The following is a 27,213-nucleotide window of genomic DNA, read 5'->3' on the forward strand; positions in this document are numbered from 1 at the left end:
TATTCCTGGTTTTCCCCTTAGATAATTTGATACCATATTTGATCAGTGATTGGCAGACTTAGGAAACACAGAATGCATTACCGATGCTCTTTTGGTTTATTTTTTCTGTGTTCACGGTGACGTGGCAAACGTTTGCTTCTTTCATTGATTCTGTGCTTTTATACTTCTGTCCAATGGACTACATGTTACATAATCGCTCCTTAGCGATTTTTAAAAATAAAACCTTCCAGAAGTTGACTAACAGACCCTGCTAACCAAGCGTTAAGTTAAACCAAAAGATACCTTGAAGGGATCCTAATGGCTTGTGTGTGGGAATCGGGGGATGAGCATGAATACATTTTAGAGAGAAGGAAAACGGTGCCTTATGACACGTTTGCTGCCCCAGAGCTTGATGAAATACTCACGAGCCCCATCCTGTCCTTCAGAGACAAGGCATTTCACTTGCAGACGTATCTTTTTCCTTTCCCACTTCTTGATTTCATTCCCCCCATGGGATCCCATGTGAGCGTACAGTTAGGCAACAAAGACTAGCAGGAAAGCATCATCCGGGTGGGGTGTATTTGTTTTCCCTGGTGCCTGAGAAGTTAGGGTGAAGGAAGGAGGCGAAGCTCGGGCACAGAAAGCAAATCTCCTCTTCTTTTCTCCTTTCAATGCGTAAACAAGTACAGAATCCCTCTGGGCAAGCAAGGCAGCCCTCACTTAGCAATTCATTTAGATTCTGCATGAGGAGGAGATACTGTTTTATTCTTCATTATAAGAGGGGCCATTTCTTCAAATTGACCATTTTCCCCCCTCGCTCCTTTGCAAAGTAGCCTGTTGACAATCTCCCCCTGGAGATTACCGTACTTAGGAGAGACAAGTAGGAAGAAAGTCTGGCATTGAAAAGCTTCAAGACATCCCATGGAGCTGGAATGCTTTTTTCAAAGGGGAAAAAAATCTGCAAATGTGTATGCACTTGCCTCTGTACCCGAAAGAACCAGCTGGACAGTCCATAAATGGCTCCCATCCAGGAACAACAAAAACTCGTGTCAGAAGTCAAGGGACAGGGGGCTGAGAACTAATAATAATTTTGCACTTACACAGCAGTTCTCATTGGAAGACCTCAGAGTGGTTTATAAACATTAATTAAATTGCACCCCCCAGCCCTGCGAGATGGCGGTGTATCACTATTTCCAATTTCCAGGGGGTGGAGAGAAGCTGGACTGGGCCATGCTACAATGCATGTGGATTGTGGACTCAGAAAAAACAGTGGAACCTTTTCCTCTGTGAATCTAAGGCCACGGTCACGTGTCATGGTACCTGCTAGGCCGAGAGGGAGATGGGCCGGCAACAGGGTGACCGGCTGCCCAGGGCGACCACTCAGCTGGACCCACTTACTGCATAAGGTGAACCGGCAGCCACCTGCGCTGGGCTTGAAGGGGGCCGCGATGCTCTCCCCACGAGCGCATTACCGCTGCTGCCATCATTACAGAGTCGTTCCTTCAGCGGGACTCGTGGTGGTGAGTCGGTTTCACCTGAGGTGCCGGCTCTGATGGCTTGGAGGTGTCGCCAGGACGGCTGCTTGCAGAAGGGCTATGACGTCTCGTGTCCTCGGCAGAACTTCCCGTGATCGATGACTGCTCGCTGCACTGCATTTGGGAAAAGGTTGTCGTGGGTTGAATTGTGCCCCCTGAAAATTGAAGTCCTAACCCTGGTACCTGTGCACGTGACTTTATTTGGAAATAGGGTCTTTGTAGATGTAACCAACTTAAGATAAGGTCATGCTGGATTAGAGTGGGCCCTAAATCCGACGTCGGTGTCCATGAGAAAAGGGCAATCTGGAAACAGACACAAAAGAGAATTCCATGTGAAGATGGAGTGGGTAACTGGGGTGATGTGCTTTCAAGCCAAGGAATGACGAGGGTTGCTGGCAGTCACCACGGCTAGAAGAGGCGAGGAAGCTGTCTTTCCTGGAGACTTGGCAGGGGTCACACCCTGCTGACACTCTGATTTCGAACTTTTGGCCTCTTGAATTTTGAGAGAATAAATTTCTGTTGTTTTAAGCCACGCAGTTTGTGGTACTTTTTACAGCAGCACTGAGAAATTAACACAGTAGTATAAATATTGGAAGTTTCCAAATGCAGGATCTTTAAAACGGTCATTTATTTAAAAACACATCCCACCGTTGTAATAAATGAAGGAAGGTTTTCTGGACAATTACGTTGAGTACAGGGTGAGCACACGTAATGGTGGTGACAGTGACATCACCGTGGTCCCCTGACATGACACAGGTGGATGGTTCTTGGTTGCTTCGATGCCGCTGATGTTTTAGCTCATCAGTCCTGTTGGAATGTGTTGAATTAAAATTGTGAAAATTCAGTAACACATCCCATTTCCTAATCCCCATAATGACATGGAAGGAAAACCAAGGAAATTATCCAGAAGCCAGATCAAGGGCAGCAAAAAGGAAAAATAATCTACAAATAATAAGAAGAAAAAAGTAAGCTCCAAACTCTGAGAAAGTTAATCTGATGTGGGCGAGGTTGCAGACATTTGGGGCAAGAGATCACCTGTTGTATCTGTCTTTAGTCTTGCCATTTGCAGGCTCCCTTTAAAAAAAAAATGTGCCCAGTCCTGGGAGGGGCACCACATATAAAACAATACAATAGTGTCCAGCTACACACTGTTGCGGAAGGAAAATGGTCTTTGGAGTCAGGCAGATTGGAATCGAAATACAGGCTCTGTCATTGGTCATTTACTAGCTCTCCGATGTCAGGGAAGTCACTTGACCTCTTGGTGCCTCAATGTACTCATCTACTAAGTGGATGTAATGATATTCTCATAGGCTTGCTCTCAGAACTAAATGCATCCATAGCTGTTTCAAAGCCCGCTCTAGAGTATGTATGGTATTATCTGCTTCTGCTCAATAAATAGCTTTCCTTCCTGTGGAGAGTGGATAAGGTGGGAAAGGCAAGCTGAGGAGGGGGCAGGGTCGGGCTGGGGGAGGTGACCCAGGTACCTGTGAGTCTGCCACTGGACTGGGCTTGGAGGACAAGTTGCTTCCTTCTCCACTTGGCCTCAAGGTAGCCCTGCACCCAGGATTCATTTTCCCTCTGTGTCTGGGGCTCCCCAGAGCTACTGGGAGTGAGGGAGGCAGGCGGTCCACAGTAGACTGCCGTGGGCAGTGGAGCTGCTTCCTTGTCTGCCATTGCTCTCGGAGGAGCGCCCACATGCAGGGCACTGGAGATGGGGAGCCAGTGGGTGCAGTGCCAGCTGTCAGTGGAATCCTTTCCATAGGCCAAGAACCAAGCCATGCAAAGGAAAGAAGCAGGAGTTTCTCCTATCAGATGGGGCGGAGGAGAAGTCAGCTAGCCCACCTTCTCTGACAGGGATCTCTGAGCCCCACTTACATGTGTCAGCTCCGATCTACCCAAACAGAACCAATCCTTGCCAACTGGCTTATCATCATCTTTTCATTTTTCCACAAATGCCAACAGGTTTTGAGTATGACATCTTATCTCCCCAGGCTGCACAGAACCAAAGGCATGAGTGACAGCCTTGATAGAAATATAAATATCTCTCACGTTGGCTTCCCCCCACCAAATACGGCTGGTAACACGCACAGATCCAACTCCGTGCGGGTCCTGAGCAGCTCACCCTTGGCCTTGGCCGTCACCATGTTTTCCCTCTTGGGATGGCCATGCCGCTCTCGCTCTGCCACCTGGTGGGCTGGACCGGCAACTGCGCTTCCCCTACATGCAGCTTAGGTTGACTCTTGGCTGTTTGTTGCTGCTGCCGCTGCAGAGGCCCATGAACACTGGAAAGGCCTCTCTTGCCAATAAAAGCTCCGCAAATAAGAAGTTAGCTAACTGAAATTTCTTTCATCTTGAGTCACTTTTCACCACCCAGTGCTACATTCACAAACATCTTGTCCGCCCCTTGCCAAAACCCTCAGCAGGGCCCAGACACGTGACAAAGTCCCTCTCCCCTTCGACCAGGCTGTAATCAGCCTCCTCGGAGCCCCCACCCGGACGAGGCCTGACCTTGGCTTCCTCCTCTGTTTGAGCAGGAATCCTATAAAGTCAGTTTAGGGAAAATTCCCCACTTTTAGTGTCCGACTAACCTTGACGTCACGCTGATACCAGGCTGGCCTGCCTGGGGCAAGAATTCTGTTGAGTCGGTCTAGCAAGAATTCCCCTCCCCTGACGTCTCCCCTTAGTCATTTTCCACCCCCTGACCCCCGCCTGGCTTCTTCACTACAAACCCCCATTGTCTTTGTTAGACTCAGAGTTGAGCCAAAACCTTACTGCAAACCCCCTTGCAGTAGGCTGCCTGTACTGAGTGACTGTCATTAATGATTTTTTCTTTAACACACTTCTGCTGCACTGCAGAAGGCATGCCCAGCCCACATGGGCATCACAGGTTGGGACAGACTTTCTTCCTTGTCTTGGAGACCCTTAATCCCAGAAAGGGCCCGAGTCATCAGATTTTAAGTCTCTCAATAATCTTTCCCAGGAAGCCTATGGAGGTTGGTGGTCGTGTTTCTTAGATTTGGGAGGGCATTCGTAATTTCAAATCATCTTTCTCACTGCCGGCAAACAAGTCCTGAATTTTGGGTTTAAATAAAAGTTCTCTGTACTTTCTGTACTGGCTCTGGATCTCCCTCCTCATCACCCCAACTAGGGGCAACACCCATCGGGCTCCCACATCATCCCTTTCAAGTGTCCAGCCATCCCCCTCAGCCTCAGAGCCTACGTCTCCTTCATGACCCTCCCCATGACTTAGCTCAGCTGATTAACCGGGCCGTGGCTGGCCAGGCTCACTTCCTTGGCAACTCGAGACTCGATCGGAGCCCAGGAGGAGAAAGAGGGGAAGAGACATGCCTTTGTCCTTTCTCCTCCCTAGCTCCCTGCCTCCCTGCCTAACATCATGCTGCTGGGCATGTGATGTGCTAATCTGGCTACTTTTTTCTCCTGAAAATCCAACCCCATTGTCCCCAGTGCCAGTGCTTGGTGAAGAGAGGGCTGAGCTGAGCCTTGGACATGATGACAGGAAGTGAAAATCACCCTGAGATTCTGGGCATAAACAGGACCAATTAAAGGATGGTGAGTAAAGAGATTCTTTATGTAGCGAGTCTCTTTTGGGAACGGGGGCTGGACACTTGTGAGGAGCACGGGGTCTATGCCAGGCGCTTTTCACCCATTAACTTCTCCCACCTTATAGATTAGGTAACTCAGCCTTGGAGAGGTTAAATAACGTCCCCAGGCCCCATAGCTCACGAGTGGAGCCAAGATTCAGACTCGAGTCTGCAGATCTATTTGACTTCCAAGACCGGCTCTTTCTATGAAATTCTATTCCTCCCCTGGTGTGGGGAGTATGTGCGCCCCTGGGAACAGGTACGCGGTCCTCACACGTCTTCTATGGGGTAGCTCGGCTGCCCTAGGTCAACCACCCCTCTGTGCCTCAGATCTTGTTACCATTTATGCGGTTTCCAATAAAATATTTGTAATAATCTCTAAGGTGACAGAAATGGCATCAGTCCACCGACATCTGGAAGGGCTCAGGGCCGCCATGACCACTGGCACGGTCTCGGGGCTCAGCCCATCTCCGCCATGGACCGTGGATGCCCTGAATCAGATCCCCAGGCCGGGAAGGGCAGGAACAGAACTGCAACCAGGCCTGGGAGGTTTCCCTGAGATAGAGCCATGACTTACGTCCCCTTGGTAAAGCTGATCTGGGCAACAAGCCCTTGGGGAGTGGATAACCCAGCCTGACAAGCGACCTTGACAGAATTACAGCAGTAATATTTTCAGTTGGTTGAGCTGGTCTTGGCCAATGTCTCTAGAGCGTTAGGTGCAAACATAAGTCTGCGGCTCCACATCGTGCACGCTGGCGTCAGCCTCTTCCCCTCCGCTGTTGAAAGTATTTATCCTGTGGCTTGGACTAGCGACGGCTTTCTCTTCCCCGGTGAGAGTGAGTCTTCAGGCTTCCCTCCTCCAGCCGCTGGAAGGGCAGCGAAGCAATGCAGACAGGGATGTTGCTCCAAGCCCACTGGGCAGGACTAGCGTTTAGTGACCTTCTGCACCAGTAATTCTGTCCTTTGGGGATTGAAATGGATTTTCCTCCTTTCTGTGTGCGAGCACAACCCCAGGGGACAGCTCTGTTACCAACACCAACCTCAGGTATGCAGTTAAGGGTGAGCAGCAACCCTCTTGAAAAGATGAATGAGGAAAGTTCTTTAAAGAATGCCCTTTGTCACCTCTGCAAAGGGAACAGGATGTCTGCTTACATTTCCAGAGTGGTTTTTAATTTCTCCATGCCATTGTGTGTGTGTGCATGCAGAAATGAGGGTGAGGGTTGTCTGAAGCTGTGAGAGACAAATGTGTAAAACTCCAAATTCTTGTCCATGTGGCCAGGCTGGGATCAAGGCATACAAGATGCTTGCCTCTGGCCAAAGATTTCAGGAGGTGTACAAAAAAGTCAGCACTCAAAATGTTTTAATACCATGTATTTAAAGATCAAAATTATATGCAAAAAAAAAAAAAAAAAGCCCATGGTGAGCAACATATCAAAAATTTAAATAAATAAACAATTGATATCACGAAATTTTGCTTTTGCCTCAGACTCCAGTATGACTCAGCACAGCACTTGCTTATAAACTTTTGATATTGGGTCATCATGGATTTTTTTTTTAACTTTTAAAATATTGTATGAAGATATGATTTATCTTGATTACTGAGGGTTTTTTGTTTGTTTGTTTTTTTCCTGGCGTCCCTTTAAGTTTTGCACGCTTGGGGAATTACCTCTCCCTGGTCCCAGTTCCCTTCAGGTATGGCCTAAATCATAGGCAGGGCTGATTTTGAGCTTGGCTGGAATTTATATTCTGCCTCCAAACTGAAAATGAGTCGTTGAACTCTCCTTCTAGATAATAACTATTTAAGTCCAGAATGGCATTTGGATTTTGTCATTGACTTGGTCACTGCCAAAGCCATCTTGAGTGCCAAGCAATACAATAGAACTGGTTCTCTTGAGGGTAGTGTCAATTCTGTACATACCATGGATGATCCAAGAGCTGCCTAGGCCATGGGAGGATACCGTGAGGGTCTTGGCAGATACTCAAGGTTAATTTTGATGCCCAGTCCTCGCTGACGATGTCTGTAGAGGATCCTCGCTCTCCTCTCCCAAGCTCACTGCACATGCTCAGCTGGGCGCCCCCACATCATCATCACTGGTGTCCCCTGCAGCTGCAGGCTGCGCGGGTATCATTTCAGTAGCTGCCTTTTAAAGATATGGCCCGACAACTTCTGGTGCTTCTGGAAAAGCTAGCTATTTCATAATTGTAAAATTGACCTCTATTCCACAGCTTTACAACCCACGGGTGTATTTCCTGGCAAATCCATCGAACCCAAAGTTAAATGACCTTTCCTAGTGAGAGATGGGCAAGTGGTTGAAAATAACACAGCAACCGCTCTGCTCAACTTGTAATATTCCTTTACAGTCACTGTCTCAGGTCTTTCCTGGGTCTATTAACCGGCAAGCTTAAGGGGCGACACTGTGAGCTTGGAGTCCTGCCATTTGGAATAAGAGGCCAGTGAGAGGCTGCCTGACTCTGGTTTTCAGTCTTAACTTTTCCAGTGTGTTCTTTCCCATCTCAAACCTGCCCTTCCTCCTCGATGCTTTCTTTCGAGGAGCTGACATCATCGTCTGTACCCAGGCACACGGTCCCAATTTTACCTCTGTAACCATTTGGGTCCCACTCGGCTGGCAGAATGATCCTGTTAGAATGTTGATGTGATCACGTCATTTTCTTTAGAACCCATAGCAACAACTCCTTCTGGCTTAGAAGATAAGGCTCCACTTTCCAATTTTGGCTTTTCTCACCTCACTGGACTTGCGGCTCTCTGCTCTGGCTCAGCCCCTGGGCCTTTGCACACACCCTTCCCTCTTGTCACACTCCAGTTTCCTGTCTTAGGGTAACTGTATGGCTGCCAGCCTCCTTGGAATGAGAGGCCAGGTGATGGTGGGGTCCTGGGGTTCTGGTGTGGACTTCCACTCCTTGCCCTGATGTCAGTAGGGTGCCACCCCCCATCCTTCAACATACTTGGTGGGCTTGATTCTAGAGCCACTCATGTTCATTTCATCCCCTAAATAAGACACCACTGCACCTCCTGGAGGGTGAGGATGAGGACCAACTGCCTGGCTGGACCAGCTGATGGAGCGGCCTGCACGATCTTGCCTCTTTCATGACTTCTAATTACTTTTCCTAGTTTCAGCCTCTCGCCTCCCTTGTGTCTTCAGTGACGCTCAGGGCTTCAACTTCCTGAATCTTTCTAGAGTTCTAGGGAGCAGATTGTTATTTATCATTGATATCCCTTTTTGGAGGCACTTAAGATACAGCTTTCTTAGGTTGGCTAACATCCGTGGTCTGACTTCATTTCCCTTATCTGTAAAATGATAAAAAATGTTACATCACTTTCAATTCCATTAAAGGAGTTGAATGAGGTAATCTCTCAGGTGACTTCTAAGCCCGGACTATCCTATGATTAGTCAAGGAATTCTGATTTGCCGGCATGTTGTGTACGAGTTCTCTCTTCCCCAGTTGACTGTGGTCAGTGGGAAATCAGACACGTTGGCTCCAGGATGATCTGGCAAATTAATGGACATTTGTTTTTAGGTTAAATTAAAGTTTGCTTGCATGCATTTTTTTAAATGATTCCCTATTTTGGTAGACTTTTTGATTAATTGACTGACAATGAAAATGTGGATAGTATGTTGGATAAGAGAGTTTGCGAAAGGAAACCACCAAGGGTTTCGTGCTGGGAAGGGGCTGGAGGACCTACTTAGAGAGGCGTGAGTGATGTCACCTTCTGGCAGAGGGAGTCACCGCATGGCCTGTGTCCCCTCTGTGACTTGGTGGGTAATGGCCTAAGGTTCAGGGAGAGATGTTATTGGACCAATTAAATAGTTAGAGCTGTTAAAAAAGACCAAGTTTTCATTATGCTTTCCAAGAGTGGGCCGTAATTTTCATTTAAGTACACACAAGCCACAGAAGTCTGAAAGGCATTACAGCTCAATGTATGTAGCTGTTGTGGGCGTCCCAGGGATCACCCTGGATTGCTGCTCTGGGAGTCATGTGCGGTCACTGCTGGCAACAGCCAGTCCCCGGGGCAGGGCTCTCCTGGCAAGCACGGGCAGGAGCTTAGAGCTGCGGTTATATTGGAAAGAGGAACCAGCAGATGTGCCCCTCCGCTGACTCCTCGACCTGCCATGGGACTCACTGGCCCCTTGGAGGGGGGCTCTGATACTCAACGGCGTAGAGGTGCTTTTGGTTAATTGTTACGGCCGCGTGTAAGAAGAACTCCAGGTGAGGCTGCCAAGTCTTTCATGAGGGCCAGAAATGGAAAAGCCTGTCAAACAGAAAATGAAGTTTAGTTTGGCATTCTGATAGATCATTAGCCTCAAAATGCACACTTGGCCTGGCTGGTAGGCTCTAGGAAAGGAATAGTAACCGTGCAGAGTTTATACATTCTGCCCAAGCGGACCAGCCTCCTGGCCCCAGGGCCCTGTGGAGCCCGGCTCCAGCCCCACGTCCTTGCCGTCGGTGGAGGGGGGAGGGTGGCTCCACCCAGGATCTCCTTTCCCTGCCGTGGGCATTTGGCTCTGCCGGATGTTAAACTTGGTCTTTTCAGACTTACTGCTTCCCGCGGCCGGCTCCATCTAAGTGCTCCCCACGCCCCGACACGACGTGGTCTCGCTTCTGCCTCCTGCCCCCGCTACAGTCTAACCTGGGAGGTTCCAGATGGACGCTGCTGTCATTTCTTCTTATGTCTGAGTCCCTTCTTGACAAGCATGTGACCCTGGGGATTTTGTCTGCTTTATTTTCTGATGATACACATACACAATGTACCCAACTTCTGATGTGATGAAATTGCATCCTACGGGGACAGAAATGTACTGGTCTTTGGAAATTCACAGCTGGGTTTGGAAGCAAGTTGATATCACTGGTGATGTGCGGGGTGACACAGATTTATGTGACAAGCTTCTCTGGCAAGCCACACCATCAGGGTCACAAACCCCTGTCCTTTCCAAAATGTAACCAAAACTTATGTATGTCTCAAAGTGTCCTTTGAGCAGAGGTCATGGACTTGGATGAGGATGGGTGCCAGAATGAGTCTTGAGCTGATTGTGTGTTCTGTGTGTGTGTGTGGGGGGGGGGGGTGATGGCGTGGGGACCAGGGAGGGGTGGATGGTGAGATATGCAGGCCTGGAGGATAGAGGAGATGGGGGCTGACAGCTTGAGTGATAAAAAGGAAGAATTCTAAGGAAACAGATGATTCAAAAATTGATTTCTGGAATTTCGTGCGGGCTGAGCTCACAGGGGAACTGAAAAAGTTACCTAGAGCCTGGATACACTGTTAGGGTCATGATGTGGAGTCTGAACCCTGACGGTGCTGGTCAACTTACTTTTTTTTTGAAGTATAGTTGATTTACAATGTTGTGTTAATTTCTGGTGTACAGCATAGTGATTCAGTTATGTGTATATATATATATATTCCTTTTCATATTCTTTTTCATTATAGGCCATTACAAGGTATTGAACTGAATTTTTCTGAGTGGTAACATACTTACTTTGCACAGAGGTATTAGCATACATCTAAGGCTCATTCCACTCCCCTGTGCCCTACAGGAGGACCTTGTTGTTTGGTCACTTTGAGACCTGACTCTGCGGTTTGGGTTCTTTGGTGGCCAATCACCTTCTCTAACTTCAACATCTGAACTAAGGAAAATGAAAAGAAGCTTGTCATTTGCAGTAGAGCTAGAAGTGAAAAGACAGCTCTACTGCAAATAGATAGTGAAAAGATGAGATTGAGTTGGGGCCGAGGCAAGCCAACACTTGCCTCTCTCTGGAGAGAGACATGCTGACACGGTTCGGGAGCTTCTTTTGAATCTTAGACCATTCTAACAAGCTTAGGAAAGCTATGGGCTTGCTCCCCTGAGAAATATGTAAATTAACATATATACAATGTTTTGCTTAGAGTTTCAAGATGCTTATAAATGTTTTTAATCTTGGGCTAGTTAATTCTAGAAAAAAGGCAATAACCTGGTTGGTTTTGAGACAGTAAAGAGGATGTGCAGGAAGAAACAAGGGTGGAGAGAGACAGACCCCCAGACCTGCTTCATCTCCTGAGGTCTCCAGGTCTGGTCCCAGTCCACCTGACCTTTCCAGTAAACTCCTCTTTCCTTGAGATAAATTGAGTGAGTCTCTGTTCTTGCAGCCAAAAGTGCTTTCCTTAAATAACCAGGTCATCATCCACACAGTCATGCAAGCTATGAACCGTAGAGTCACACCTCTGACTCCAAACATCACCTTCCAAGGGCTTCATGCTTCGCCTTTCTTACTGTGCTGACATCCCAGAGGCCAACCCACTCATCCCTACTGGATCACTTGTTTCCTCATGATTTCTCTGTCTCCAGCCCAGATTGCTTCTCAAACTGTACACTCAGGTAGCCAACCACCGACTGAACATTTCTACCTGGTTGTCCCATAAATATTGCAAATGCAAACCAAACTCATAGTTTTCTTATCACCAAAAAGAAAGAGGAAGCCAAAATAAAAGCAGGGCATACCAAAGTCCTCTTTTCTTAATTGCTTTGTCTTTTTTCTGTCAACAGCATCCATTCGAAGAAGCCTAAGAAGCAGCTCTGGCACTCTTCTCCCTCCCAACCTCAACTGAGGCAGTCTTCTTGCTGATTCTGTCCACTGAAGAGTTGTCACACCTGTTTCTGTCACCCTACTGCCACCATCCCTATCCTGCCATTCTCATCCATCACCTGGAGGAGGTTTATTGTAAAATAAAACTTGAATCTGTCTCCCTGTCTCCCATCTCGACCACCCCAGCCTGTCCTCCAGCTGCAGCCCCGTGAGAAGCCTAAGGTTCAAATCTAGGACACTCCCACTTACAGCTCTAAGAGACCACGTTCACATGCCCTACAGGGCAGAGGGGCCTCCATGACGGCCCCTGCCCCTCCCTGCACGTCCCTTCCTGCTCTGGCCAAGTGATGTTCTTACACTTTCAGCCCAGACCATCCTGTTTCCTGTCCCAAGACTCTGCTGGGGATGCCCTCCTCTAGCTGAAGGTTTTTCAGAGGCTCCTCTTTGGCTAAATTCCTTTGGAAGGTCTGAAAAAAAAAATATATATATCTATATACAAATTATGCAAAACTACTAACACTTTAATAAAGAAATTGAGAACTGTACATAACACACTGCATGGCCAAACGTGGCCACTTAAAGATATTTAACGTATTGAATGCATCCAATATTTACCATCTAAGGTTCCCCATGTTCCTCTTTTGATGGTCTTTTCACAGCTCCTTTCTGCCCCAGTGACACTTACCCTGCAAACTCTCCAGCCACACTCACTTCAGCCTTTCCCTCCTCTTATGTTTCTACTCACTCACCCTAGCTTCCTTTTTTTAAATGGAGACCAGTATGGTTCTCATTTAGATTTTCCAACTAGCAGCCTTCAGCTTAGCACTTCATCAGCAGATGCAATATTTTTCTAGGGATTGGCCTTCATTGGAAAGCAGGGTGAATCTGAAAAATGTGAATTTTAACTAATATGTAAATTTTAAAGGACCTATAAATTTTTCGGATAACTTTTTTTCTGGTTACAAAAGTAGTTTCTGCTTATTGAGGAAATATTAGAAATAACAAAAGAATGGAAAGAAAGCCATAACAAGTACCACACAGCCAACTACACAGATGTAACATAATTCTCCCTCTGTCTGTCTCTCCTCCCCTCTTCCTCCTTGGTTTAGCTTGGATCCCCATAAGAAACCAGAAAGAATCTCTCCTAGGCCCTCTAGGGAGGCTGAAATCAAGCCTACATTGCAAAAGAAAAAAAAAAATCTGAAGAAAATCGACTTTTTCTTTTCTTTTAATGAAAACAAGCTGTTGCAACCTGGAAACCCATAGGTATTCCCTCGCTTAAAAAAATGATTGATTGACTTAATATTTGAATCGGTCGTTCATTCACATCCCTCAGAATTCTAGGAATATAAGAACTTACTGTACTTTTTAAATATATCTGCAAATTCTTCGCTCTACTCACCCCAGCAGAAGATAGAGTAGAAGTCCTCGCCTTTTGAATATAAACTGGCTCTAATGACCCATTCAGAGACGTTTGTGTACTTGAAAAAAAAAGGTAAACATATCCTTTCTCCTCATTTTTATACACTGTTTCATACTTTGACTTTTTCCCACCTATCAGTACATTTTGGAGATCTTTTATTTTATTTTATTTTTGCAGTTGAATAATATTGCCTTGTCTGAGTCCCTTTTTAACGGACATTTCAGTAGTTCCTAATCTTTTGCTCTTACGATGTTGCAAGAAATAATTTTGTATATATCATTTTTCACATATGAGGGTATAACTATAGGATAAAGGCTTGGAAATGGAATTGCTGGGTCAAAGGGCAGGCACATTTGTAATTTTAATAGATATTACCATATTGACCTTTCCAGCCCTCCAATTTACTCCCCCTCCAGTGATAAATGAGTTCCCTTCACTTCAAACTTCAGCAACTGAGTATATTACTGGACTTTTGGATCTTTGCCAATCTCAGTGACCAAAAAATAGTATCTCAGTGCAGTTTTAATTTATATTTTTAAAATGAGTGATGTTGAACAAAGTTTGTATTTTTAAGTCTTTTTTGTATTTACTTTTCTCTCTTCTATCTACTTTTATATTCTTTGCCCATTTTTTGAACGAATTGATGATCTTTAAAGAAATTAACTTCAACATACATATGTGAACTTGATCTGTAACGGAAGAAGTAAATTTTTTCCTGATTTGTTGTTTGCCTTTTTGACTCTGTTTGTAATATTTATTGCATGGAGAATGTGTATTTTATTTCTCCATGACAGAATTTATTGTCTTTTTTTTTTTTTATGGCTTCTGAATCATATGTCATAGTTGGAAAAGTCTTTCCCAATCTAAAATTACTGAATAATTCCCTTATATTTTCTTCTACTTCTTGGGGGGTTAATTTTTTACATTTGGAATTTATTCAGGTGTAAGTGTAAAGTATGGCTCCAACTTTATTTTTTTAAGATGGCTTCTGTGTTGATCGAGCACCACTGATCTGATAATCCACTTTCTCCTCAGTCATTTAGATGCCACTTACAGGTGTGTTTCTCTTTATTTCTAGACTCCCTATTTTGTTCCACTGATTTGTCTGTCTATTCCGATGCAGCGTCATGCTTTTCAGGTGCTGATGTTTTAGAATATGTTTTAATATTTCATATACATATTCCCCATTCATTGCTCTTTTTATTCAGAGTTTTCCAGATAAATCTTGTTTATTTGTCCATATGAGGTTTTGCGTCACCGTGTCTGCCTTTTTAGGAGTCCATATCTGAAGTCAATGTCTACTAATACCCCTAAAACTTTGACAATATGGCCACTTTCTTTTAAGGCTCTTATCTCTTTCATATTCAATCCTTAATTGTTCTTACTTTTTTAATCAAAGGAAATTCTAAGGGACACAATTTCCACTACCTTCTGAAAATAAAATTATTAGCAAGATTCGTCAAAGAAACCATGCATTCGATGTACTCAGTCTGTAGCAGATGTCTGGAGAGGTTAAATCCATCACTCATAATGGGCAGATCTTAGGAAATCATCAGTAACATCCTCCATCAGGCAGGGCAGCCTGTACCATATGCTCAGCGTCTCCACTCACACACTCCACTGATCCTTTCCAGCTTCATGTGCATGGATTTCCATACCCATTTATTCATCAGCTATTTTGAGAGAACCCACTATGTGCCAGGCACTGTTTCTAGATAATAGGAATGCAGTAGTTTATAAAACATTATGGAATGTTTATGGTGCCTCATTTTGAAGCTTTGGATTCACCTTCTAGGAAGGATGCTAGTCCTGATATATATGGTGGATTAAACCTTCTCCATTCATTCATTTTTCATTTCTTCAGGAGCATGCATGGAGTAAGTATTTTGTACCAGGTGCCAGGCTGGCAGCTTGGGGTATTTCTTCCTCACGTCATGTGTTTTCCATTCATGAGCTTCTTAATATTCTTTTCGATTCTATCTCCTTAGAGTTACTTTTCCTTCTGATGCTTTCTGCAGTCATCCTTGTCATTACATCCAGGAACTCTCAATCCTTCTAGTCAGCAAGAATTTAGGAGTCTGTCCCGCAGAGCCTTTTCTCTCTATCAAAAGGTTCGTGTTCATGTCGTCCCCAAGCCACAGGAAGGCAGACGTGAGTGAGCCCTGCAAGCCCCTAAACACAGCTCAGTCCTCAAGACATCCTACTCTTTGGATGGGGAACTCGGCTGAACTGTAACTTTTAGCGGATTCCTTCTGTCCTGTTGCCCGATGACCTGCTGTGGTATTGGGACTGTTTGCCATATTTGTTCATCAGGTCGGATCTGATCTTGAGGAATTATTGGAAATTTCTATTTAAAAGCAGCTGTGTCTCTGCCTCTCACCCAAGCACAGCCCCACGGCTAGGTGACTATGTACTTTCTCAATACTCAAATTTACAAAGTCATTGTTGCCTAGTTAAAAAAAAAAAAATCCCTCATTCTGCTGATGGCAATATTGCCAAGTATTCTGCTCAGTTCACTGAACCTCTTTCTGAAGACTGTGACTCTAGGATCACTGAATTTCTCTTATGGTCAGAACTGATTAAAACCTCCTTAACAAAATAGCCTAACAATCATTGTTGGGAGAAACTTTAATTTCTCCAGTCACGTAGCTTTTGTCTACCTCATCCTGAATCTCCGTCGCCATGTGCACATCCTATATCCTGCAGAAGTTTTGGGGTTTGAGAATGAGTTGAGCCATTGGTTTTTATGGATGGAAAGTTAATTTAATTCTACAATGGAACTCCAGGAGTTCTGTCCTTGTGGGAAGAAAGTGTCCCAGCACCCAGGCCCAAAGAGACCCCACTTTAGCAACAAGCCATCTTGCAGATCAGAAACTGCTTCTTCCTACAATTGCTTTCTGTTTCACTCCACCTCCACAGCTGGAAATGGCTGTGATAAGTCACACTGCTACGTCTCCATTAACATTAGCAAACTTTATGTCAATTGCACTGACAACAGCCATCAGCCTTGGAAGACCCCAATCTTCTCTTGCACAGAGAACACACACCTGTGTCACACCTACAGTTTCTCAGACATCCCAGGACCATTTGTCTGTCTCATTTCCATGTCACTCTCCTCTGGACTCAGAAGTCTCCCTGCTCGTCAATCCGCCTTAGTGCCAATGAGGTGTATTCTGACTCGGTACAGTCTCCTCCATTATTTCCCTCTCTGGCAAAACTGCCTTTTTAGGCCAGTAAACGAGGTTTTCCTTGCAAAGCAGCTACGTTTTTGTACTGCAAAGACGGAAGAGAAACTGGTTTTGAAACTGTACCACCCTGCATAACTTCCGGGTAATGTCCATTATTCTATAAACAGATTTTTCCCCCTTTGTTATGTATATAAGGGCTTATGGTTCCCACCCATCAGGAATTATTACCTTAGGTTTATAAGTTTTCTAGAAAGTCATGCTATGTGGACAGTCCTCAAGTTCACAGTCTGCTCTGCAGACAGACTGAGCACCTCTACGCTGGATCTGGCTAAGAAGTCGACTGAGGTTTCTCTCCTTACTTGCGGTGAAGCATCAGTGCTTTTTATTTCCAGTGTATCATGGGCTGATACTTTTATAAAATGCAAAATCAGGCACTTGGATGCTGTGGCAATGTCAAATTGCACGTAAAATTTCTAAGTGCTTGCTCCGACTTTCCGTACTTACTGCAGATGAGTGACGTTTAGTTCACGGGCCAGCCCAGACCTGTGGACCACACTGTGGGTCGCACTGAGTGTTGGCCTATTGGTCACACTATTATTCTAAGACTCATCTTGCAAAAACTGCCATGTGATGCAGGATGTGCTTGCCTCTGTTTCCTAGAGTAGGATACTGTTAGACCTGCGACGAGAGAAGTAGTTTAAACTGCTTTTAAAAGAACAGGTGCTAAAAGCATCTGTCTGCGTCAGAACCCTGAGTCAGTGCGATGAGAGCGTGACGATGTTCAGCATTCAGGTGGGAGACAGAAACTAACCCACAAAAGAGCGAATGCATTCATTAAATGGCTGCTCAAAACTGGAAAAGGGAACAGCAACCAAAAATACAAACGGGTTAGGAAAAAAATGGAAAAATTCATTTTAAGAAAGCTTGTTCACTCATTCCTCCACTCGTCAGCAAACACCTGAGTACCTGCTCCATGCCAGTCTGAGTGCTGGATGTAGTACAACGGATGAAACAGACAAAGGTACTTCTCTCATGGCGCTTACATGGAAAGCCCAAAGACGGCATGCTAGAAGGACAAAAAAGAAAAAAAAAAAATAGGGAGATGAGGATTTTAAAGCTTGAGTTTTCTCCAGAAAAGCCTTCTATATGGCTCTCTAGCAGAATAAAAGAACTCACCCCGGGGCGGGGGGAGGCTGTAGTTCAAGTGGTAGAGTGCATTCTTAGCATACTTAAGGTCCCGGGTTCAATCCCCAATTACTTCCTCTAGAAATAAAGAAATAAACCTAACTACCTCCTTCCACAAATAAAATAAAATAAAATAAAATAAAATAAAATAAATTAAAAAATAAAGAACTCGCCCATGAGAAAATGAAAATATTGCTTGATAAAGGAGATTAAGAAAGTATATGAAACTAAGCCCATCAGTTACAAATCAATACTATTTAGGAAAATAGAATTTAAGGAGACTCACTACCACCAGCTCAAAAGCCAACAGCAGGTTTCTACACAAAAAGGAGGAAATCAATGACAGAACCAGAGGGGCCACTTAATAACCATGTAACAGAAGATGGCTTGAGTCCAGAGAAAAGCAGAAAGAGGCTTGATGAAGCCTTGTTTAGGTTTTCATATTGCATAAGTTCACAATTCCAAATTTTCTTTTGAAGAACTGGTCAAACGTATTTAAAAAAATAGTTATAAATTCACAGGCTGTTCTGGAACTAATAAACTGAGTGTACAAAGAAAGCCTTAGCCCCCTCCGCCCCAAGTTACCCATCCAAGAATTTAGATGTGACTGAAGGACGAAATTTTGAAAGTCAATGTGCTGGAGTAAATAGCCCCTCCAGAAGGTAGAGCAAAAGGCCAAGTGTTGTGTGACTCCATCTTTGTCCAGAACAGGCAAATCCATAGAGACAGAAAATAGGTCAGTGGTTGCAAGAGGGTGAGGAAAGGGAAGAACTGAGAGGTGACAAAGCTTCTTTTAGGGGTGATGGCAATGTTCTGGAATTGGATAGTGGTAATGTTTTCATGAGATTATAGTTACAACTATCCTTGAACAATGTAGATTTGACTTGTGCAGGTCCACTGATCGGGGGTACGTTTCCATAGTAAACACTACAGTACTGCCCCCCTCCAACCCCGTCCATGGCTGGTGGAGTCCACTGACGTTGAGGAACCGTGGATACAGAGGAACGACTGTAAATTATACATGGATTAACCCCCCTGTTGTTCAAGGGTCAACTGTGTACTAAACCCCACTAGATTGTCCATTTCAAAATGGTTATTTTTATGTTATGCAAATTGTATCTCTGTGCAATTTTTTGTTTTAGAGCAATGCAAAGCCTGAAAGCGTTGCAAGCCAATTTATTTCTGTCCTCTGGCTACAGCTGGAGAATGAATGGTTAGGTTAAGGGTGGCTTTGCAGAGCCCAGGTAACCGGCACTCTGAGAAGCCCAGGTGAGTGGCCAAGGCCAGGAGCAGGTCCGGTTTAGCCATCTGACCCAGCAGGGACAGTGCTCAGGGCCCACAGTGCATTTTATTGTCCCTTGAAAATCTGTAATTTTACTTTATCTTAAAATCAGAATTTAAAAATGAATACAATAGTGATGAGCATATGATAACGAATCCAGCTTGGATTATATTTGTCTTTATATCAACAGACATAAGACATAATTTTATATATATATATATATATATTTTATGCAGAAGGGGCCCATGAAAGTAAAAGTGCCCAGGGCCCACTGAAGTCATAATGTGACTCTGGCCAGGAGGGCAGAGATAAAGTGACTTGAGGAATTCAAGAGCTCTTTAGAAGATAAAAACGGAGGGGGCTGGTGGTGATTGGCTAGGGTTGTTGGATTTGGGGACACAGAGCTGGGTGTGTGGTGGGCTTGACAGCTGAGGCGGGAAGTGCTGGGAGAAGAACTGAATTTGGGGGAACGATGATGAGTTCAGTTTTGGACCCGCTTAGTCTGAAATGAATGAAATTTCGTTTCATTTAGGGGGACTTGGACAGTCTGTGCGTAAATCATGTAGTGGTCAGGTGAGCAAAGTTTCGTTTCTTTGGTCTTTGTAACTGGGACAGGGAGACTGCTTTCCCAAATACCTTGTTTTGAAATGTATTCATGATCCTAGAATTTTATGTATCTTACTTTTATTATAATAATTTGAGGTCTGGGTACTGATTGGAGAGATTCAAAGTGTCCATCTTTTGGTGAGATGTGTAAACTCTGTCAAGATTGATTACATTTTATAAGGTGCAGAAAACCCATGTTAATTTAAAAATCGGGAAAAAAAAAAAACCCAGTTATCCAACCAGCCCGTCCTGGCACATTTAGGCAGGTAATACTATGGATGCTGGAGCCCAGGCAACAAATTATATTAAACAAATCATGCTATGTTCATCTCCATTGGAATCATGTTAGGAAATGAAACTCAACAGCTGCCAAATGTACTAAATGATCAAATCAGAAGGAAGTCAATGTATTTTTGAAGCTCGCCAAAAGGATTTACAACTGAGGTGTTAAAAAATAGGGAGATGATATGCATTTGATGGTGACCTTAGAAACATCTTAAATATCTTTTGAAGACATCTTCCTTTCAGCTTTCACAAAAGCCTTTGTTTCTTCAAGTATATCTGATAGTATGAAGTATTTTGTACAGTAGAGAGAAGCTGAAGTCTTTTGCTCATATTAAAAAAAAAGATACGGCATCCGATTTAGTCTTTCTGTAATGAAATGAAACCTGACCCAACACTTCGTAATAAAAGAGCAGTTGAACCGGATCAGATGACCCACCTCTGAGAAATGCACAAGTCATCATTTTGATAATTTCTTCTTCCTGAAACATCAGCAGAAGTGAGTCCTTTGGAAAATTAACTCTATGTTAATCTTTTATCTTTAAATTTCTTCCTGACGATTATTCATTTTCAAGATCAACCAGAGTTGTAAAATCTATATACACTGAGATCTAACCATCTCTTTTCTTCCCTTTGACTCTGATGCCTGGGGTAATGGTCAGGCCAAAAACAATTAAGCGGAATGTAGGTCATTTCACCAGGTGATAAATTTACCCTTTCCTCTGGGTCCTTACTCTGAAGTTTCCGAGGCTAGCACTATGGCTGGTGCTATTTTGAGCAGAGATGAAAGAAAAGAATCTTCAAAGAATATGACTGCACAACGCACGTTTATAGAGCACGTGACAGAGGGGCCTGCAGGAAGGGGTTCTTGGCTTCAAGAGAAGCCTGCTGTCCCAGAAGCAGCCAGGAAACTTAGAGGCTACATCTGGCAACACATTTCTTTTAAATAGAGGGAGGAGAAATGTGGAGTGGAAGAACTGGTTGGAAGATTTTGGCTGTTCTGGGGGCTCACTGAACTGGGAGTCAAGCGCCCTGTCAGACCCCTAAACAGCTGTCTGCTGAGCACTTCACTTCTCCGGGCCTCAGTTTCCTTTTCTGCAAATGACGGCGTGAGTTGATTTTTCAAGTCCATGAAACATCTTGATGGTCTGAGAATCTGATGTTAATCAATCTACCCCTTTCTATTATGTATTGTTTCAACTGCATCATCTTGTCTTCTTTCCTAGTGCAGCAGGCAGAAAAATGCCCCCCCCCATCAATAGCTCCCCGCATCCTAATCCGTGGAACCTGTGAGTATGTTTCCTTCCATGGCAAAAGGACTGTACAGATATAATTAACCTCCATGGGGAGGCTACCCTGGATTTTTCTGGTCCAATGTAATCACAGTGGTCCTTAGAAGAGGGAGGCATAAGGGTGAGAGAAAGAGAAAGAGATATTTGAAGATGCTATCTTGCTCACTCTGAAGGTGGAGGTGAGCCAGGGGATGCAGGCGGCTTCTGGAATCTAGAAAAGGCAAGAAAATAGATTCTCCCCTAGAGTATTCGAAAGGAAGCTCTGCCAACCCCCTTTAGACTTCAGACTTACAGAGCAATAAAATAAGTTTATGTTGTTTTAAGCCATGGAGTTTGTAGGAATTTGTTACAGGAGCTGTAGGAAAGAGATACCCTTGACTGTCAGATCTTCAGGGTCTGGATCCTCCCTCTGGTGCTGTGGTTAAGTAGCACAGTAGCAGCTGGCCAGTCAGAGCCCATCCATCCCTAAGGGAAGGTCTTTTATTCACAGGAGAGACAGGAAACCATCACAATGGATGAACATTGGGCAATGGAGGGGAGCGAATCTGTCGGGCAACACTCAGCCAAAGACATCCTTTGCTCATCTGAAGCCGTGGAAGTCTATACACATCCCTTCTCTGCAGAACCAGTAGGTCTTCAGCAGAGGTAGCATCGTCTTCGGATCAAACCTCGCTTGGATGTGCGCAGTACAAATTAGAACAGAGACAGCAAAGAATCAGCTCACCTTTGAGATGGCAAAGGTGCTGTGGCTGCAACAGGAAATTTACTCTAAAGGATGAATTTCCGAAACTGTAGACAGAGACAGACTCAAGCCACCAGACAAACAGACAGACAAGGTCTCTGATTATTGCCTGCTGATTGATAGCTCTTCTGGGTCATGAAAGGCAAGGGTGGGATGTGGCTGTGTTCATCGGAGTTGGTCTGAGACACCCAAACAGAGACCCAAGGAGAGCTCTAGCCAAGGTGCCCTTGAGACCCACATGGCACAGTGTGTTCATTGACTGAACAGTCCGTGCGTCTAGCATGGCTGTCAAAGAGACATTCAGTCGTGCTGCCGAGGGACTGCCATGGTGGTGGCATTCACAGATCTTGCCATCAGAGGATCCCTCCAGCTCCAGCTCTTATAAAGAAGCTTTCACCCTCATTATGTCCTGCGTTGCCACCATATCCTGAAGAGCATGCCCTAGACGGAGAAGTCCCAACCCGGAGGATTTGGAGCACCCAGAGCGGGAGCGGTCAGATGCTGAAGGTGACTCTTGGAAGAGTGTATTGGAGAGAAGCAGAGATTCCTGGAAATATTAATTGATATTGAATCAGTGTTTGAAAGCCCTTAGTGAAAGGATTTCATACAGGGACTTAGACTTGTTACTCAAAGTCGTGGCTAAGGCAACGTTTTCAGAGCAGAACACCTGCCACGAGGCAAGGATTGTGTGTGACACTCTGGATGGTTCACAGCTCCACTCTGATCTTCTCTAAGATGCCTGGAAGAGGAACATCAGAATCGCCTCTAAATTCTGTAGACTCCACTGCCTGTACATTTCACACAGTGAATTTCATCGTTCTGGTTAACGGAGGCCTTCCGTGGGCTTCATGAAGTGCTAAGTGACAGTACTCCTTCCGTGCTTTTATTTAGGAAGTACTTTTTATTTATACTAATAAATATTGGCAGCTGAATTACAGGTGGTGCTGGTGGTCTGACTCAGTATCTTATGCTCTGAGCGGAGGATGGTATGTGTACAGCGTTCTCAGGGAGGAATATCAAGTGGCGATGAAGCCCAAAAGCCTGGGACGCCGAGAACTTGGTTGCCTACATCGTTTCTGCCACTTCACAGCTCGGTAATGAGAGCCAGCTGCTTTGCCCCTTCAGGCTTTGATTTTCTCATTCTTAACATGGAGGTTAAACTAGTACCCACCTCTAGGATGCTTATGAAGAAAAAGCAAGTGCTTGATGCAAACAAAAGGTGAAGCAAAGTAAGTGCCCAGCACAGACTCAGCATTGCGTGGATCCTCATTATCACTCATAATTAGTCTCGGCATGGATTATTTCTGCCTGTGAGTGCAACACGTGATAAACAGAGAGCTGGAAGAAGTTGTGAGTTCAAAGTCATACCCAAGAGCAGCTGTTTGGTGGAAGAGTTGAGCATGGTAACGAAACCCTCGCTCCCACCTACTCAGAAGTCTGGAGCACCTGCCCTTCTGGTTTCATGGTTTGGCATCTTCCAGGAAGTTCTCTGGCAAGAGCTGCCCCATTTTGCTGTAGAGGATTAAATTACCTTCCCATCCACTGCAGGGCCAGAGCATGCCCTGGGGCCAATGGGGTGATTAAATATGGAAAATCTAGGACTGAAGAGAAATATTTCTCTTTTTCTTTCTCACCAGTGAGAAGGCATAGCAGGTGTCTTCCAAAGGCGGAGGGAAACTCATGGCAACTCTCTGCCGACAATATGAACAGTCCCTCAGGGGTCCTGAGGCACAGCCATCACCTCCCAAGGCAAATACTGCCCTTTCACAGACCCGAGGAGTGCAAAGGAGGCGAGGACAGGATGCGCCCCAGGCTTGGAGAAGGGGTCCAGCTTCCCGAGGGACAGAACACAGCTTCCTATCACCTGTCCCCAATCATATATGGCACAGGACCTATCCTGGGCTCACAGAAGTGAACACCAGTCTTCCCCTCTTCAGTGCACTCCGGGAGTGCTGTCCGGTGGAGGAAGCCCGCCCTCTGTTTCCCAGTCCCTCCTGGCAGTGGAGCCTCAACGATGACCTCACTGCCAGATGGGGGGGGGGGGTGCCAGAGGGAAAATTGTGACAACTCTGTGGGGCAAGATGGGCTGGCTTCACTTCCTAGAGAAGACTTTGTTTCTTCCTTGATGACGTCTCTGAAAGGTGGTGCTCTCCATCTGCTAGAAAGCCGTCGTGTTTGGCCAAGGCATGGGAACTTTAATTTGAGTTTATTTTATCTCTGCAGGGCTAATGTGCTTGACGGGGGTGAGGCAGGTGCAGCAGAACCAGCATCGGCCCAGCTGGCCCAGCGGGGTTCTGGCTGCCCCCAGTGTCTGCTCCTGGCATCGCCCCACATGCTCTGCTGTAGTCAGAAGAACGTCTTTCATTTCAGTAACTCTTAGAACTCACCAAGCAGACTTGTAATTCTGCCTTTCCTTAGTTCACAGGAAAGGGAAAGCTAATAGTTACTGATAGTCTATGACATCTCATATCCACGCCAGGTACGTGCACCTAAAAGTAAGAGTGGCTGACGATTATTGAGTACTTACCTCATGCCAAGTGCTATTTTAAATATTTCACAAGGTATTTTTTTAACTTATTTCTCACTAAAATCCTATGAAGAATTGTAAGTATCACTATCTCCCTTTTATAGGTGAAAAAAGTGAGGCATTTAGGGGTTGAATAACTTGTCCAAGATCACCCAGCGAGAAGGTGTCCAAGTTCAGTTTAAACCCAGCTGTCTGAGGACAGTGCTCTTCCTCTTCATTCTTACAATAATGCATCCTTTGCAGAATTCCAAAGAAGCCTGGGGACAAGCTTGCTATATAGGAATCATTCATCACATCTCACAGATGAAGATGTAAGTCTCAGAGAGGATAGTGAATTTTTCCTCACTGAGAATGTGGGTGAAAATCTAACCCAAGACCTCCATTCTCTCATAAGTCAGGAATTGAGTCGTTTTGCCCTTCCATCAGCTCACCATGAGATACGTCTTCTTTTCTCAAATGTGGTTTCAGACCATGGAATAATGGTGGTGCAGTGGCTTCTAGAAGAGACCATGAACCTTGGAATTATTTAGATCTCAGATCTGTATACCATGAATCTATGGAAGGCACAGGGGTTACCCAGCTCCTGCCTCCGCTTGCTGCCACTACCGTAGTGACTGCAGACATGAAATGTTTGTACTTTGTTTCTAGAGTCCCTTCTCTCTGGAGATGGTCATGTGAAGCAGTTTGAGTCCATAGACAAGTCCAGGTCCATCTGCTGGGGGTTTCTAGGAAAGCTTTATAAGAGAAACTGATGCAATTGGCACCACCACGTCCTCCTTTGTTCTCTCTTAAACCCAAATGTGATGCCCAGAGTTTCAGCAGCCATATTGTGAGTATGAGGCTGTAAGCAGGAAATGGCAAAGAGGAAAGCTAGAAAGAGCATGGTTGAGCTTTTATACCAGCTTTGGACTGCCTGTCTCCAGATTTACTGTGTGAGAATAACAAACTCCCCTTGCCCCTTCTTTTTTGAAAAGCCGCCCAGTGTCAGAGTTTCTTTTATTTTGTGAATGATATAAGGTCTAAACACATAGACTAGTTCCAGAAACCCTGAATCCTTATGTCTGTTGGGGTAAGCTCGGTTCCACACTGTCTCCTGACTTACTCTTCCTCCTCCCTTCTGCCCAACACAGCATCACACTCAGAGGAACTCATCTCTTCTTCCTCCCTCCAGGTGCCCTGAGAAATTGGAATACTTTGTCTCCTGCTGACGATATGGGATGCCTGCATGGAGGGCAGCCTCAACCTTATATTTTATTCTCTGAGCAGGAAAACTCAGTTTTTTTTTTTTCCTAATTGAAGATTTAAACTGAGCATTCTGTCTTCATGCAGCAATATCAAGAGACTCTAAATTCCATACTTGGGGCTGTGTAGATTGCCCTGGAATTAGAGGGGATTTTCCCCAAGCGGGTCATGCGTTTGTCTGTTCAGTATGTAACAAGCCAGCTGCTGACATGGAAGTATGATCTGTTATTGTTCATTTCCCCGGCCAAGGATGGCCAGGGCCTCCCGCCCTTTCTTAATGTGGTGGAGCAATTATCTTGATTAGTTAAAAAAAATCACGTTGTTTTCATGAATTGTATTTTTATTCTACTTGAAACAAATTACTGTAAATTATTCTTTTGGAATCAAATTTAGTTTATTATTTTCAGCTAGGTGGCCTGGACCTCCATATGCAGATTCAAGTGAAGTAGTGGAATTCAAAGAGTTTTTGTACCAAACACATACTCATGCACTTGCACACTCAGTGCAGGCATGCAGACCAGGCTAATAATTTCAACTAGTTTCAGAAGTGTGCCTGGATTCATGAAACACATGGAAGTGATATTTGATAAAAGTCTTTAGAAGAGGCCTGTGGGGCAGGAGAGAGACTGAGCTGGGAGACAGGCAGCTGGGGCCTGATTTCTGCTTCTGCCACCATCTAACTGGGTGGCCTTGAGTAGGTCATTGAGTCTTTCTGGACCCGAATTCCCTTACCTGAAACACCGGAAGTTGAAGAGTATATTCCTTAGGTCATGAGGGCTCTGACACTCTGCGACTCCAGTGCCCTCCAAGAGTGACACTTTTTCTTAGATTTTGAAAAAAATCGTGTCAAAGGCACTGCCTTTCCACGTAATGAAAAATAATCTCCTTGCTTCACACTCGTTGTAAAAATGCCTTCAGCATGTACTATAGGCGTAATTTTTAAAATTACACGAAGAAAGGTAAAAGACTTTGTTTATAACTTTATGGGTAGGGGAGGCCCCATGAAAGAGACACAGAAAACCCAGCCGAAAAGGCAACAGTCACAAATTTAACAATATCAAAATGAAAGGTTCTGCATAAGGGGACGTGACGTATAGACCGGGGGACTCTGTGTGCATATATGAAACAGACAGAAGATTGTAGCCAGAGTCTCTGTGTGTGTTGACACCCACAAATCCATTTCTGTTTCAGGGTTCACCTTGTGGATCCATTCTCTCAGGGATCAACAGTTTTGTCCTGCCTGTTTCTCAATGTCTGAAAGCAGTTTTAATTCTATCAAGGCTGGAAGGTGAAGTCTTCTCAAGTTAATAAAACCTCAGTTTCCTCAAGTGTAGAGAAGAGGGCAAAATACATGTCAGTTCACAAAAGAGGAAGTAAACATGGCTAGTAAGCATAAGAAATATGCCCCAATCATTCTTAATCAGGGACCTTGAGATCAAAACTAAAAGAGCACACATTCCATAAGGAGGTGGTGAATTTAAAGAGAAATAGAAATAAACACCATGCAGGTTGTATGGTTGTACTACCATTTCGGAGGGTAATTTGTTAGTATCTAGAAATTTAAATCTTCATATGCATTTCTTTTTCTTTAGCACTTTGCTTTCTCTATGCTTTAAATGCACAGATTTGGGTTAATGATAATCTTGTTTACAGCTCACTTTCAATATTGGTTCCATGTATGCCCTCATTCATTCATTCATTCATACATTTATTCATGTTTACTTACTAAGTACGTGGGAACTTATCATCCAG

General features: G+C 44.7%; 1 long non-coding RNA gene across 1 annotated transcript; it reads left to right on the top strand.

Annotated features, from left to right (window-relative positions):
- The first annotated feature begins 4,819 nt into the window (after positions 1-4,819).
- On the top strand, positions 4,820-11,850 carry LOC116658207. Its single transcript, XR_004313429.1, has 2 exons — positions 4,820-5,084; positions 11,653-11,850. It is a non-coding gene; the product is annotated as an uncharacterized LOC116658207 (long non-coding RNA).
- The last annotated feature ends 15,363 nt before the right edge of the window (positions 11,851-27,213 follow it).

This window comes from Camelus ferus, chromosome 20 (genome assembly GCF_009834535.1).
Source record: "Camelus ferus isolate YT-003-E chromosome 20, BCGSAC_Cfer_1.0, whole genome shotgun sequence".
NCBI classification, from domain to species: Eukaryota; Metazoa; Chordata; class Mammalia; order Artiodactyla; family Camelidae; genus Camelus; species Camelus ferus.